Genomic DNA, 15,652 nt, shown 5'->3' with positions numbered 1-15,652 from the left:
GAAACCTTAAAGGTTAAAGTTTTCTCCACGCCTTCCTTCGGCTGGTGTTTAAGATGAGAAAATTTCAAAAATGAAAGACAAACTAATGTCTGATGATATTCGTAGGAGAGATTATACACGGGGAAATTTCCGAAATTGAGCATTTAGATGACTGTTGACAGATAAATTAAATACATACAAAGATTATACTCGAATTTTTCAATCTTTAATTTCGGAAATTTTCACCGTTGTACGGGGTGATTAAATTGCACGACTCTTGTCAAAAGTCTGGGGAAATCGTTTGCTGGTCTTCATTTTTGAAAATTCAACCCGGTCCCCCGCTCAATTTTTCAATATTGCTTGGTGTGACGACACAGCACGTAAAGACGGCTATCATTTTATACAGTAACACTCTCGAAATTTTCCCGCTCAATTTCACATCCAACACCCGAAAATTAACTCCGATTTTTCTGTCCCGATTTTACTAGACTGATAACGATTATCCATCACTCGAAACAAATAAGATCAGACATCCTTCAATTTTGAAAATTCATTGCCGGACCTCATTTTGAAAATTCATCCCGGGCCCTCCCTGATCAATTTTCAATGTTGTTTGGTGCGACGTCTATCATTTTATACAGTAAAACAGCCCGCTCAATTTTACATCATTGAAGCTATATCACCCAGTAAATTAACTCCGATTTTTCTGTCCCGATTTTACTAGACTGATAACGATTACCCATCACCCCTGATAGGTATGCAGCCCGTAGCAGTCGCTAGTGACGTCACAGCATGGTTGTAAGATCAGGCAACCTAAAATAATACAGATTTTCCCGCAAATTTTTCATCAATACCCGCAATTAATCACGATTTTCCTGCTCAGACTGACAACGCGGGTGATGGGTAGGCAACCCACAACAGTCGCTAGTGACGTCACACCATGCACCGTACCCCACCCCTCATCCTAAAATAATCGGCATTTTTCTGCACAATTTTACAACACTGGTAATAATCAACATTTTTCTGCACAATTTTACAACACTGGTAACGATAGGTAGGCAACCCGCAACCAGTCGCCAGTGACGTCACACCGATTCCCTCTGTCTGCGGCCGTCTTAAAGGTCAAGTGAGGTCAAGTGTCCGTATATCCCTATATCTACACTACTTTCATCCGAGCAATTTGTGCTGTTTCTTCTCTTCTACTCAAGCTACCGAGTTAAATCATTATGTACAATGACGAGAAAAGAAGTCTTGAATCTGAAGATGATACATTTTCATTTACGGAGCAGGGACCTGCAAAGAATACACGGAAACAAAAAGTTGTTGTTTTCGTGGAGGGGAATATTGGAAGTGGGAAATCCACTCTGTTGAAAGCTTTGCAGGAATTTTCTATCTTTACCGATATACAACTGGAACCTGTTGACATATGGCAGAATTATCATGGGACGAATGTTCTCGATCTTTATTACGAAAATCCATCCAGATACGGTTTCTTTTTTCCAAGTCTCATCCAGTCCTCCATGAGAAACAGTAGGAGGAGACATGGTGATTTCTCTGTGCATGAACATTCTTTGCATATTTGCACGAAAGTGTTTTTACTGTACGCAGAAACGCAAAATTGGGGGTCGTTGTTCAGTAAAGGATACAACATGCCACTGAGTTCAGCGGCTACCACAGCTGGCTCAGTCGGTGGAGACATACCGTCGAGACATTAACGAAGGATTCATACGAAGTATATGCCAAATAGGAGAGCGAGCCGACATGCTCGCTGATCAGATGGTCCCCTGCGACTATGTAGGGTTTGATTCCTCCATCAGCAGTGTGCAGAACGGCCCTTTCCGCGATGACTTCACAGCGTTAGCTAAGTTGTGTATGTGTATCCCGAAAAGTCGGGTTGGATCTGATGCGAAGGCTTTGATATCAGGTTCAACGCCCGTGTTGAAGACAGTTAACGCGTTGCAAAATTTTGTAAACAAGCGCTCCGGCCGATGATATGGTAGCTTGAATCGAACGATTTACCCTTCGTAAGGTATTGCGATCAGACCATAATATCTCTCTGATACCGCCAGATCCCAACTACAGATACGGCCGGCATCCTCACCCTTCTTTACTGCCCTACATCATGTCCACCCTGCCGAGATGGAACACGAACTCTGAGTTATTCCATGTCCTTCGTCAGCCAGGAGGTGAAGCTTAACGACGTGAATGTCACAATCATCTCGCGAAACATGTCACTAAGCACTAACTAGAGTGAAGGTGTGGGGCTCTTTCGTGCTATGAACCAGACCGATAGCAATTTCAAAGATTTCCAGACACCAGTGGAATGTAAGCGATTAAAAGATCTCTGTCCAGATTAAATTTTCCGTTTGCTTCCAAATAAACTAATTCAGATTCAATTTCCCGTATGTTTCCAAATAAACTAAATCCTTGAAGTAAAAAAGCAGGTAGAAAATGCGGGAACCTAGGTCCGGCTGAGCCAACGAAGTATGGAGCGCGGGCTCAGCCGTACATATGTTCCCTCATTTTCTATTTCAAGAGATAGAAGTGTGAGGTGGGGGACCCATAGTACGGTTGGACAAGACACATGACGTAAATGCAAACTGCACACGAATCTCGATGGATAGGTAATGATGAAGTCAATTATGCTCACACCGACTAAGTTGGTGGGTAAGCAAAATACAGAGCTTGCAAGACAAGCAGGTCGAAAGGTGCTGGATAATGTAAAGGCACTGCACTGCTGCTGCTTATCGACATGCAAAAATAATGGGTGATATCAGAACACGCGACGTGAACAAAAAATGCTAAAATGTGAGGCAAGCAAGAGTGACCGAGCATTGCTCTTGAGAGTAAACTTGATTCATCGACAGCTCCAATCAAGGTACCTACCTAAAAAATGAATTCTTCCCGATACATTTCTATTGAAGGAGGCATTTCCGCAGGAAAATCGACACTCCTGAAAAATCTAGTTGATTTACTCGAAAAATTCCATCCTGAAGAAGCTAAGATAGTACCCGAGCCGCTTAAGTTATGGACCAATTATCGTGGCTACAATACGTTAGGACTATATTATAGTAACCCAGCTCAGTACAGTTTTCAATTTCAAAATGTTGTGTTACAGACTTTAGCAAAGTCACAAAAAGATAAAATAACCCCATATGTTATCAGAGAAAGAAGTTTCGATAGTATTATTAATATATTTGCGAGAAGTGCTTTGAATAAAGGTCATCTATCCAATAGCGAGTTTCAAATTCTTTCAGGTTTGAAGGAGCTAATAAGTGAGGAATTCAAACTTAAAACTGATCGAATTATATACCTAAAAACTGACCCTAAAGTCTGCTTTGAAACTACTTACTAAACATTTGCTTCTGTCTTTGGCTAAAAAAAACTTATTCTTTGGTTCCCTACCGTCACGGTTTCCACAGAAACTTGGATCTAGCAATTTGTTCCCCAAATAAACTGCTCACTTCAATTGCTGGTGTGGGTAACTCTAATTCTTCAGCACAGCACTGAGATATATAGGGAGTAAACTTAGGGTAGTTAAGACTTACCACCAACTGGTCAAAAATACATATACCTAGTTTGATATGTGAAGCACTCTTGTTTTCATTCAGCTTATGAAGTACAAGCACCGTACTCTGGAGACATTGTTTCCTCTTGGAATACTCTGAATGACACCTGTACAATTCATCTAAAACAGAGAAGAAAATATTCATCATTGGTAACTGACTAGAAACTGATGCATGAATTAATTAATTGTACCTAAGAAGACTAACTGCATGGAAAGCCTGCTGACCAACACTAACAATGAGATCATCACACATGGAGGGAGTTTTAAAAAAAACGGTTTTAAAAGCGCAAACTCTAAGATCAGTTGCCTTTCTCCTTTCCTTTTTTAAGTACCCCTCACTGGAAAAAAAAAACACATTGGATCTAGAGTCCAGACTCTTGAAAACATTGACAAGAAAAAATACTCTTGATTCAATCGGATTTTTGCTTGAATCACAACGGAACCCGCTTAAATTAAGAGGTTTGGTTCTTGATTTCTAGATTCTGATTGAATCAAGAGTACTTTTTCTTGTCGCTGTTTTTAAGAGTCTGGACTGTAGATCCAATGTGTTTTTTTTTTTTTTCCAGTGCTTCATAAATAATCCCACATTTACAGTGAAAGCCCCTCCCTCCAGTCTCCGATGCTCTTCGTAGAGCTAGTGCTACAACTACTACACCACTGTAAGCCGACAAGAAAAAAAAACCAGAGGTGAGTGCGTAGGAAAGCGTTGAAACCGCCGCAATGAGCGCATTGTACAGCAAAGTGACATCGTTTGAAACCATATTTAACACTGACCGACTGACGTTTCGGTCCATGTTGCTAGAGTTGTGTATAAAGTATCCCGGTGAGTTAGGAATACTGCGCGTTCTTGCAGTTCAAAACTCAAGCCTAAGTAATGCAGTTTAAGTGTATTTTTAAGTAGCAAGTAGCAAGTAGCAATCCACAACATCAGATTCAATTACTAGTGGATGGCATTTTCCCCAACAGAAGAGAGGGACGCAATATCTCCCCCAAAATTCATCGAATCCTCCGAAATTACAAGCTTTTTAACTCAGTATCGCGGTACTAACGCGATTCTACATAAAAATTCAGCAATTACTCGATAATCGCAGCGATATCGTGGCAATGCAATACTTTGAAAGGTTATTAAAAATGACGCGTCGTTTACCTCGATATCAAGGCGAAAACGCACATTTTTCAGCGGTTCATTGAAATCACAAAAATTCAACTAAAATTTTACCCCATCGCCAAAATGACGCGTTATTCGTGTTGATGCGAGCTAAATAGTCATTAACATCCGTAACTTGAGATAGGCTAAAAGCAATAAATTTCCTTCAATTTCGCGTGATACCACAAAACTACACCGGAGTTCGAATAGTTGCTCACTTACATTCCACCTCTTGAAAAAGGAGAAATTACGAGAATGTCATTTCAAAATCGCAGGAGGTATGCTATATCTCCTCTGAATTCACCGAATCCTCGCAAGTTACCAGCATTCTTCCTCGGTGAATACGCGATCTTTCATTTATTTTACATAAAAATTCAAATAGTACGCGATAATCGCAGCGACATCGCGGCAAAAGAGCTGTTTCGAAAAGTCATTGTAAATTACGCGTAGTTTACCTCATTATCGCGGCGAAAACGCACATTTTTCAGCGGTCATTGAAATCACAAAATATCGACAAAATGTTCACTTTATTGCCGAAATTACGCGATTTTCGTATCGATGCGAGCTTATCATTCAATGACATCTGTAACTCCAGATAGGCAAAAATCTGTAAATTTCCTTCAATTTCGCTTGGTACCACAATATTACACGGGAGTTCGAACAGTTGCTCTTTAGGATTCCACTCCTTAAAAATGAGATATTACGCGAAATACACTTCCGTGCACTTCAATGTCACAAGAGGTGCGTCATGTCTCCTCCGAATTCATCGAATCCTCAGAAGTTATAAAGCTTTTCATCTCGGTATCGCCATGCCAGGGTGGCTAGCAAAATTTCATTATACCATTCCCTGACTTTTCCCTTACTTTTTATGAAATTCCCCGACTTGAAAGTCATGAGAAACACAGCTTGAGAGCGCCACCCGGTTATGGCACGTTGGAACAACATTGCGATCAGGTATAGCCTACCGCCCACCCGTTTTTTACGTGGAACCTGCGGGCTCCACAAAATATTCCCTAACGATTCCCTAATTTCTCTCCGTCGAATCTTATCCCCTGACTTATCCCTGTTTTCCCGGTCGCTAGCCACCCTGAAAAAGGTATAGACAAAACCAAGACGTTTCAATGTTTTGTCACTTGATTTTCAACCAGCAGAGAAACATGGTTGTGCATGTTGCTACAGAATACTAATTACATAGTGAATAGACTTGCTCCAGTGCGGTGAATATTGGAGTGCATACACCAAGGCAAAGATTATTTTAAAATTTAATCACTAGTTCCCTCTTAAGAAAAACACTAATGATAAGCGAAGAATGTACCATCAACGGTGCTGCGGTGATCAGAAACTGTGCCTCAACACTTAAGAATGTCACACGTTTCCTTGTTATAATTGTATTTTTTTCTTTGGAGGTAGAAAATAAAGATGTAGCACTTTCTTCAAATACTAAACATCACGGTTCGTTCCAATTTCTTTTTGTTTTTGGTTTTTTTAAATGTATAAAAAATTGGACAGCCTTCCCCCAGAACAAACTGAATAGGTATTAGAAAATGAGGGTATACAGTTTGTCAAAAAAAACTAAGTCAGTAGTGAAACTACAGGACTGACGGATATTTGAAGACTTCTAATGGATTACAGGCCATGTGCCCAAAAATTGAGCGAGATAGCATTTCAGTCCAAGCGACAAGGATAACACGTTGCTTAGTGGGGAAAATATCACCAACGTTAGTGTGGTGAGAATGCTGTAAGAGAGATACTATTAGTGGTATGCTCCGCAGCAGTTCCCCGAGAATGTAACGTTAAAAACCGGCGCTCCGCTTCGCTCCGCGCCGGTTTTTGGGGGGGCTTCGCCCCCCCAAGCCCCCCCAGGACGCGCGCTTCGCGCGCGTTTTTTAGTTTGAGTGTCCGGCCTCAGTTGTTCTGTCTTTAAGTGACCCGCGCGTCCACCGCGGGAAGAGTGTATTTTCCGAAGGGAGGGGAGGGGGTGGGGAGCTATCAATCTTTGGAGGTTGGATCTACGTTTACACTGTTGGAGGCATTGATTATTCGAATAAGGACTTCATGTCGCCAGATTGTAACAACAATCCTCATGTAATGTCTGATATGAAAAAATGTCAACAAACGCTGTGGCAAGCTTGAATGACGATGGATGAATCTCCATAACCCACTGTGCGACAACATTGCTGTTTTGTCCACCAATTATCAGTCTTTAACCCACTGTGCGGCAATATAGCCATCAGTTCATCAGTTCGTGACCCATTGTACGACAACATTGCCGTCTTATCCACCACTTCTCAGTTCGTGACCCACTGTGTGACAACGTTGCCGTCTTGTCCACCAATTTTCAGTTCGTGACCCACTGTGCGACAACGTTGCCGTCTTGTCCACCAATTTTCAGTTCGTGACCCACTGTGTGACAACATTGCCGTCTTGTCCACCAATTTTCAGTTCGTGACCCACTGTGCGACAACGTTGCCGTCTTGTCCACCAATTTTCAGTTCGTGACCCACTGTGCGACAACATTGCCGTCTTGTCCACCAATTTTCAGTTCGTGACCCACTGTGTGACAACATTGCCGTCTTGTCCACCAATTTTCAGTTCGTGACCCACTGTGCGGCTTCCCTCCTTTTGCCGCACACCCCCCGCCTAAAACTTTCAAAGCTCGCCATTTTTAAACGGCTCGACCGATTTCGCTCAGATTCAATACCAGCCTAGAACTAAGTAAGATCTTCCTTCTGTAAAAATTTCGGGGGGAAAGCTTTTAATTTGCGCGAGTTATCGCGCCCACAAAATTGAACCTCCCCCCACTTCTCGCCCCCACCATTCGAAATGTAATACTTCGATCTCCGTTTTTTTTTCGCAGAAGGGTAGTCCTGTTTCTCTTCTTTACATCGCAAAAAGTTTCATTCGGAAATGTTTTAAAATGAGGGAAATATAACCAAGCAAAAATCGGAAAAAACCACGATGAGTCGGAAATACATACATAAATAAACAGATATATAAATAAATATATATATATATATATAAACATGAATTCAAACGGCATGCATATTCGTAATCTACGACCCATGATCGATGCTCATTACATGGTCTTTGGTCCAGATCTGACATCAGGGGAGAACGCAATAGTGTATTTCCTTCGGAAAATACACTAAAACTCGACGTCAACTTCTAGGCACTTGGCCAATTACTGAAGATAAGTTTTACGTTGACACTGGGCACAGTTTCGTTCAGTAATTAAGACGGGTTCAAAACTTGTCCATGGGAAGGGCTGGCATATCAAAGGCTCAAGAGCAAACCCACGTCTCCTTATCGCGATGTCTCATTATTCCGCCCTTTTTCTATTTTTTAGAAGAGAAATAAGCAAGCTCTACTCCTCGAGTTTTACATCTACAGAATATCATGCCAACGGAGAAGAAAACTCAAGATATTTTTCAAGAAATTACATTGACTGGTTTTCCTGGGAGAAATTGGGTATGATAGGAGGTCTGCAACATTGCAAATGGAGATTCGTGGTTTGGCAATTATGTCATCGAAATGGGAATTGGTCTTGAGAAACGACAGAGATATTCATTTCGGCTTTAGCTTTGGAAAATCCTGAATCCTGGAGTTACAGGGCTCTCTGCTGAACAGCATTTAAGCTAGATAGTTTTGTCAGCACTGCAGCTTTAAAGACCTTATTCTCCTAAATTGAATACATGGATTTAAAAGATAATTTTTAGAAATAACTTTCAAGAGCTGTTTTGCCAGCAGTTAAATTTCAATTAAGACCCTCTGGCCCTAATCTCTTCATTTTGTGTGACTTCACTTAAAGGCTGGAGTTGAAAAAATTATAAATTCTAGAAAGCTTTTGATAATCTCCGAATGCTTATGTTAAAAGGAAATAAAAGGAAACTAGCCGACATATCTCATTTAAATTTTTTGTCAATATTTTGAAACGAGTGAAGAAAATACGCAGGAAATCTCAAGAGGAACTGTTGAACAATTTGCTATAAAAAAAATAGAACAATAGAAGTTGCAATGCAGCTCTGGCATACTACAGGGATTTGCAATTTAAGGCACATAAAATAATGTGTAAGATTTTGCGAGAAACACAATGGTGCCAATGATTCTCTTTAGAGCGAACTCCCAAACTTAAACAATAAACTCTCCCAGTTACGGCCCTAAGTATACGAGAGGAGATTGCCCACATTCTAAGAGGAGTCTATCTCTATTTCAGGCCAGGCTCTCCATCCATAGGTAGATGCAAATAATTTGGCAGAAAAGGGACTTGGAGTAAGAACTTTGAAGCTTCAGCCACAACAACTCTTCGAGCATCTTGCCTGGCCATGGAGATTATGACTAAAAATAGAGATGGACTCCTCTTCCCAAGTAGCACAGTGCGATGAAAATAAAGTAAAATTTTTAAAATTTAGATACCTAATCTTAACAATAAAGATATAAATTTCTGTTAAAAACTAGGATTAGATACCCTACTATTAAGAATTGCAATTTGATTTCAATAAAAGTTTAATTTCTATACCATTACATATCAATGTTATTATATCATTTAGTCGATTTATGCCGATTTTAAGCGATCAAAAAAATGAGCTGCATGTGTTACAAATATATACAGGCAATATGCAATGCAATGAAAAATTGCAATTTATTTAAATTTGACTGCAGTCAGTTTCAGCAAACGGGGCCCCTTCAAATAGGAGCCAGGCAACATACACTACACTCAGTGGTATTGCAATATTATGAGTATGCAATTGCCACATATTTCAAACTGTGCTACTTGGATATAACGCAGGCGATCCCCTCAATCGTGCATAGCCTCAGCTTACAGAACTCATGTCTGAAAAAGCCAGTGACACTATCAAGTTGATCCCAAAAAATTTACATAAAATGAAGTATTAAGATTGCCGATTCCTGTGGCATGCAAATGCTCCATTAGAGAGTGTTGAACCCTGGAATTCTATACATAATCTTGACAACTTGACAACGTCGCATTATTCCGATGGTGACTCATACTGCGAATAATGAGATTCATATTTCCATTTTGATAAGAACTTACGCTCATAGCTGCCCCTCCCTGTTAGCTAGTTCGTTCTCAGATCTCCTCGTCGGACCACGTTTTTTGTACTCTTTTATTAAAATATATGCAATACGTACTCTAAAATGACTACTCTGAAATAACACCTATCCTCATTAGAGAGGCACCGTTTTAAAATGAAGTCGAACACACTGAACGTGTCCTAAACACCCAGTAACACTGGGCCTTGTCCACACAAGTGCAGTTTGCGGAACTTCCGGCAAATTTGAGCCAGGATCTCTTTAAAACTAAGCTATGACTTGTTTAGCAACCCCCTGATTAGTAAAACTAATGCCCCCAAACTGCGCTCGTGTGGAAAAGGCCTTGCACTCTGTCACATAAGACTGACCAGCATCATAGCCTGGTCCAAACATTTGTGGAGCTTAGCTTCCTTTTCAGAGAAATACATATGGATAGAAATAAAAGAGAAACTCCTCCCGTGAGAAAATTATGAATACAGAGTAAATGCAATTGAAAATATAATAGTCTTGAGTATCGTTTAGCAGTTCCCAGCATATCACTTAGACATCGAAACAAGTAAAGATATAGTATTTGATATACATGAAATGCACTGGTAGATGAAATGAGAAGATAATTATCAAAGCAGGACCATAATGGCATGTCAGGAAAAATAGGAATACTACGATTTCTCAGGACTGCTTCATTGACAAAAATCAGTGAGGCAAGACTGGGGCATATCGCTTGATCAATAAGGGCTAGCAGTTCAAGGAAGGACTCACCTAGGCAAGTTAGGGCATGACAATCTACAGGATAACCGGACAACCCGAATGTCAACAAAAACCATGGTGACGGTTTGATGGCCACCAAAAAACCTAGCAGGAAATTCGAGTAAAGGCAACTCCTTCAATTTCATCCGTCCACAAGGATCATTTAATTTACTTTTCACCGCTCTTTTTTTCTTCTTCTGACTTAAGGTGGACTGATTATACTGTAAGTAATTGCTGTTTATTTCATTCTTAATTGAATTTTCAGAATGCGTCAATTATTAAAATTTTGCCTGAGAGACTGAGATTGACCATGTGCAGAAAAAACGACTATTTACAAAGAACTAAAACTAACTCTTAATCTAACCTAACATGGCATTAAAAATGCCAATGGAATCATAAAGTTGCTAACGTCCAGTGGCGTAGATAGGGGGGGGGGGGGGGGGCAGGGGGATCTGGACCCCCCTCCCCCTTGGCCTCATTAATTGTACCTTTTGAATGGACCCCCCCCCCCCCCTTAGAGAATTTCTAGCTACGCCACTGCTAACGTCACTCACAAGTCATGGAAAGTAAGACGTATCAACGTATGGAAAGGTTTAGAACCTTACCAAAATTAAAGAATAATAATTTCAAAAATAAAAAATAATCCAATCTTTCAGGCTTTGTACCCACGTTCATCCTCACATGTAGTGTACGGAGCCTCTTATCACTTGGCTATGGCTTGTTGTGAGGAGTGAATTTAACGGTACATGTACCAATAGGACACTCGTCAGCAGTGAGGTAAATCTGAGAGTTCAAAAGAATCGATTGAGCACCAGGGAGAGCTCTGGGTGGTGGGGCCCGCAGGTGGAATCAAGAAATGTCAACGTTACCACGGTGGACCTCCATCTATTTCAGCTGGCTGAGTGCCCATGCGATTTGAAAATGATTGAACTTAGTCCGCCGTGAACAGGATTGAGAGCTTCCGAGTGTTTTTAGCTCAACCGATGCGAGAAGCGAAGCGGCTGCTAATCGAATGCTTACACTGAACTCCAAAATTATTGTTTCATGTGATATGCCCAGATGGGCAAAAGAAATGCTTGATACCTACTTGATGCTTCATAACTTTTTCAATGTTTGAGCTAATGTTCCGATTTGGACCGTTGTTCTTCTCATCAACAAGATTGGGTCGGGATGATGTGACTCCCCAAAAAGTTCTCTCTACAGCTAAAAAGTTCTTACAGTCTCAAAGTTTTCACAACAGTCCTAAGCAGAACATTTTACTTGAACATGGAAAAAGTTATGGCATACCTGTCAAGCGTTCCTTTTGCACAACACGGTAGGATATGATACTCAAAGAAGAAGAAAATCCAAGTTTATTTTCCATGAAATTAAAAAAAGGGAGGCATTTTCACAGACTCGTTTCTGAATTCACAGAAATGAGGCATTGATTTTTACACGCAATTTTAGTAGAGTTTTTCACTTTCATTGCAGAAATTTGAAGTTCATTTTATTAATTCTTCCATTATAAGGTGCATAATGAAGGTGAGATCACTTAACCACAATCCTATCTCCAATTACATTATTGCAGATGTTGTTTAACATTTTACTATTTTGAAGGGTAACTGATCAGTACATGGAGAAAAAAATATGTGTAATGCAGCGATTCTGAGACGCTATCACTCCTTGCACAATTGAAATTATTCTAGGTTCACCATTGATGTGTATGTCTAATCACATTAACAGATAAAAATAAATAAAAGAAGCCACTTAGTGCCCCAGCTGGGTGCCATTAGAAAAGATGTTATAAAAACTTAACTTGCTTCCAAGTATCGGAATGGAAAATCATGAGGACCTCTCTCTTCAAATCATGGTACAAAATTAAGAGGAGAATGTTACTCCAAAGTTCATCTTTAATTAAGTCTATTATTAGACATAGCCTTTCTCAAAGAAGAAAAGGAAGACATTATTGGAGACGCCAGGCTTTTACTGTTCGTCTATCAGGGTCAAATTAAAACTCGAGACCTACTTACTTATCTACTTGAAGGGTCAGAAACAAAGCATAAATTTAGTTTAATTTATACCCATTGATGGGATTTCCTGATCCACTATAGATGGAGCAGCCGCCGAAGAAACGATTACGACAACTGAGTGGACAAAAACCAACAAAAACACCAGCATTTTGCGCCTGTCTCTCGCCCGAAATCCGGATGACGTTTCATGATATCACCTGCGGGCTCCATCACGGGAGCTCTCCCAATACCATCTACCCATACCTGGTCATGGGTTTGGGGTTAAATATTCGTAACTCCCGAGAACAAACAGGATCGTATAGGGAGGACTTAGAAAAGGATGATTTTTTACTTGAAAAAGTGAATTTATTCTGGTCGTGGAATTCTCAATTGAATATTTTGGCAAGTTTTATCAAGAGAAACAAATTTGTTCAGCAGAATCACATTAAAAATTAAGGAAAAATTATTAAGGTGATTCGATGGACGCCATATTTTGTGTCAGAACAGCATGCGATATATCGCATCAATTGGTTCCATTTTTTCAGCTACTTGTCATTTTTCTCCACTTTTGAGATCGCAATTCTGTTGTCAGGAGACTATAGCACTCACTTACCGATTTTAACAAAGAAATTCATCGGAATAAAGACGTGGTTTTTTCAGAGAGAAAACATCGCATCCGATACCGATATCGAAACTGCACTCGAATGCAATATTTTCTCTCAAAAAAACCATGCCTTCATAACGTAGAATTTCTCTGTTAAAATTGGTAAGTGAGTGCTTCGGTCTCCTGACAACAGAATTGCGATCTTAAAATTGGAGAAAAATGACGAGTAGCTGAAAAAATGGAACCGATTGATGCGATATATTGCATGCTGTTCTGACACAAAATATGGCGTCCATCAAATCACCTTAAATGTAAGACACTATATGGAATAAGGGCAGGTAAGGGGTAAGGGTGAAAACGGATGCAACCCGCCAAACGTCGTCCGACGGCTACCTTTTATTCTCCGGAGATATTACTCAATCACTCTCACACATATTCTCCAATGGCCAGGAATTCTGAGTAGGAATTGGCTCTCCCTGGTGCTCAATCGCAAAAGAATGGCCAAATAAGTTTGAGGAGCAGACTACAGCAGCTAAGATTTGATGCTGTCCGGTTTTCCTGCACAGGGCAAAACTTGGTAAGAGCAACTAAAGATTCGACCGTCATAATCCCAAATGAAGATGGAGGAATTTGCAGACGCAGGCATTTTCATAAAAAGCATAGAAACAAAATGGAGTTACGTCCATCCTTACTGGCAAAAGTTGACTCCATCGATGCAGTAAAGGGTAAATAAAGGGCAAGCTGAGAGTTAGGAATTAGGGCTGGTTCTCAACCTAGGAGGAATTAATTGTGCTTAACTAGGATCCCAGTGATAAGGCACTTATAGAGCGACTCCAATTGAGACTATGATGCCAGCAATACCGCCTACCCTAGCAGCCACGTAGGAATTGATAATGCCTAACTAACGAAGCAGTACCTCAAGTGAAGAAATTGTAAAATACACGAGAACTCACCGATGATTTGCTCCTGAATTCAGTAGAATGATGTACACTAATCATTGTAACGATAACTTGAGCAATTAGGACACTTATTTTCTTCAAAAGTAAGAAGCTTATTAGCTGCTAAGTACAATCGAACAATGAACATTCATTGACAATGGCGGACATAAGCGCTACAGGTGGCAGCAGAAGATCTTGCAAGTCACGGGCACGGAATCAAAATGGCCGGGTTCGCCGGGTGCCGAGCCGAATGGCCCCCGGACCCGGCGACTCCGGTGACGTGGCGTGCTTTGCGATATATCGATTCGTTTGATCTGCGATTTAAATCTCTGGAAAAAGATCGATAGACAGGGTATTTGCAACGAGCACCTTATCTATCGATCCTTTACTATAACTTCAAATAGGGAAATATCGATAGTCGATCATTTACGCCTCGCCACTGGCGGACTATGTCCTGCCCCTCCCCCCCCCCCCCGCTACTACAACGTCTTAAGAAACCGGAAACGCTCCCAACGGAAACATCGAAAACCACTCATGTCGGCGGAAATGGAAACAGGTGATGAATAAAATTAAATTTTCATGATGTAGAACACTGTGAACACTTCGGAAATGACCAAGTTCGAAGAGTTCGCGTTTATAGACTGTCACCAAAATATTAAACCTGTCCTTAAATAAAATTCAGTGTGCTGTGCGAGAATCTGTAAGTTATAAATTCGTACAGCGTACTAAATTTTACTTGGTGATTTAAGAAGAAAAGGCCGTTTATAATAGCATAATGTAGAAGGAAGAAATTTGTTATTTGCTATGCTACTCATATTGTTTTGTTGCTGCAAACCGATTTTTTTTACCGATGAGCTATTTTGGTTTTTTTTGTTAGCATTTAAGTTAACTGATTCCTTTGAAAATTGTACTTGTCTATGAACGCTAATTTCTCACCGGAGTAAAACTTGATTTTGGACTTACAAAGTTCCAAAACCCGATGGATGCGTTTTACAAGATGATCAATAAATATAGTTCGCTGTAATGTGAGCTTGAATTACTTCTACCGGGTTTTTTAGTCGTAGAGACTTTACAAATTTGTTCGGCCTGGTGCGAGATTAATTCAGGCGTCCCTTAAGAGGGAGGTTTTGGGGCCCTTAAGCCGAGTCTCGCCCCCCAAGTAGCATGGATTGCAATTTCATTGCAATGGATTGTGAGTTGATTGCAATTTTTGCTTGTTGCCTATACGTTCATTTGAAGGCGCTTAAAAAGTTGCAATTTTATTGCAATAAGTTTGCAAGAAATGTAGATTATGCTTGTTTTTCAAGGCACTATAAAGACTGCAATTTCGGTGCAATCATGTTGTAACAAATTCACGCCATGTGCCTGGCATCCAATTCTCTAGTTGTTTTAAAGTTTTTTCGACTTAAATGTCTCACCTACCTAACCCATATAGCCCAACATATTTTGAAAATATTGTCACCTTTATCAAAATATTTTCATGGCAATATTGTAAGTAAAATATTTTCAAAATATTTTTAAAACATTTTAAAGGAATATTTTGAAAATGTTTACAAAAAAATATTTTTAAAATAATTCAAAAATATTGCCTGTAAACATGCATGTTAAAAATATTCCTTAAGAAAGTTTTGA

General features: G+C 40.1%; 1 long non-coding RNA gene across 1 annotated transcript; it reads right to left on the bottom strand.

The window, feature by feature from the left end:
• Positions 1-1,139: 1,139 nt before the first annotated feature.
• Positions 1,140-14,241, bottom strand: LOC109042973 (uncharacterized). The gene is made up of 2 exons (XR_011900032.1): positions 14,036-14,241; positions 1,140-3,667 (listed from the first exon to the last, which is right to left on the bottom strand). It is a non-coding gene; the product is annotated as an uncharacterized lncRNA (long non-coding RNA).
• Positions 14,242-15,652: the final 1,411 nt, after the last annotated feature.

Source organism: Bemisia tabaci, chromosome 6 (assembly GCF_918797505.1).
Source record: "Bemisia tabaci chromosome 6, PGI_BMITA_v3".
Lineage (NCBI taxonomy): Eukaryota > Metazoa > Arthropoda > Insecta > Hemiptera > Aleyrodidae > Bemisia > Bemisia tabaci.
This window is presented reverse-complemented; position numbering and strand designations above follow the sequence as displayed.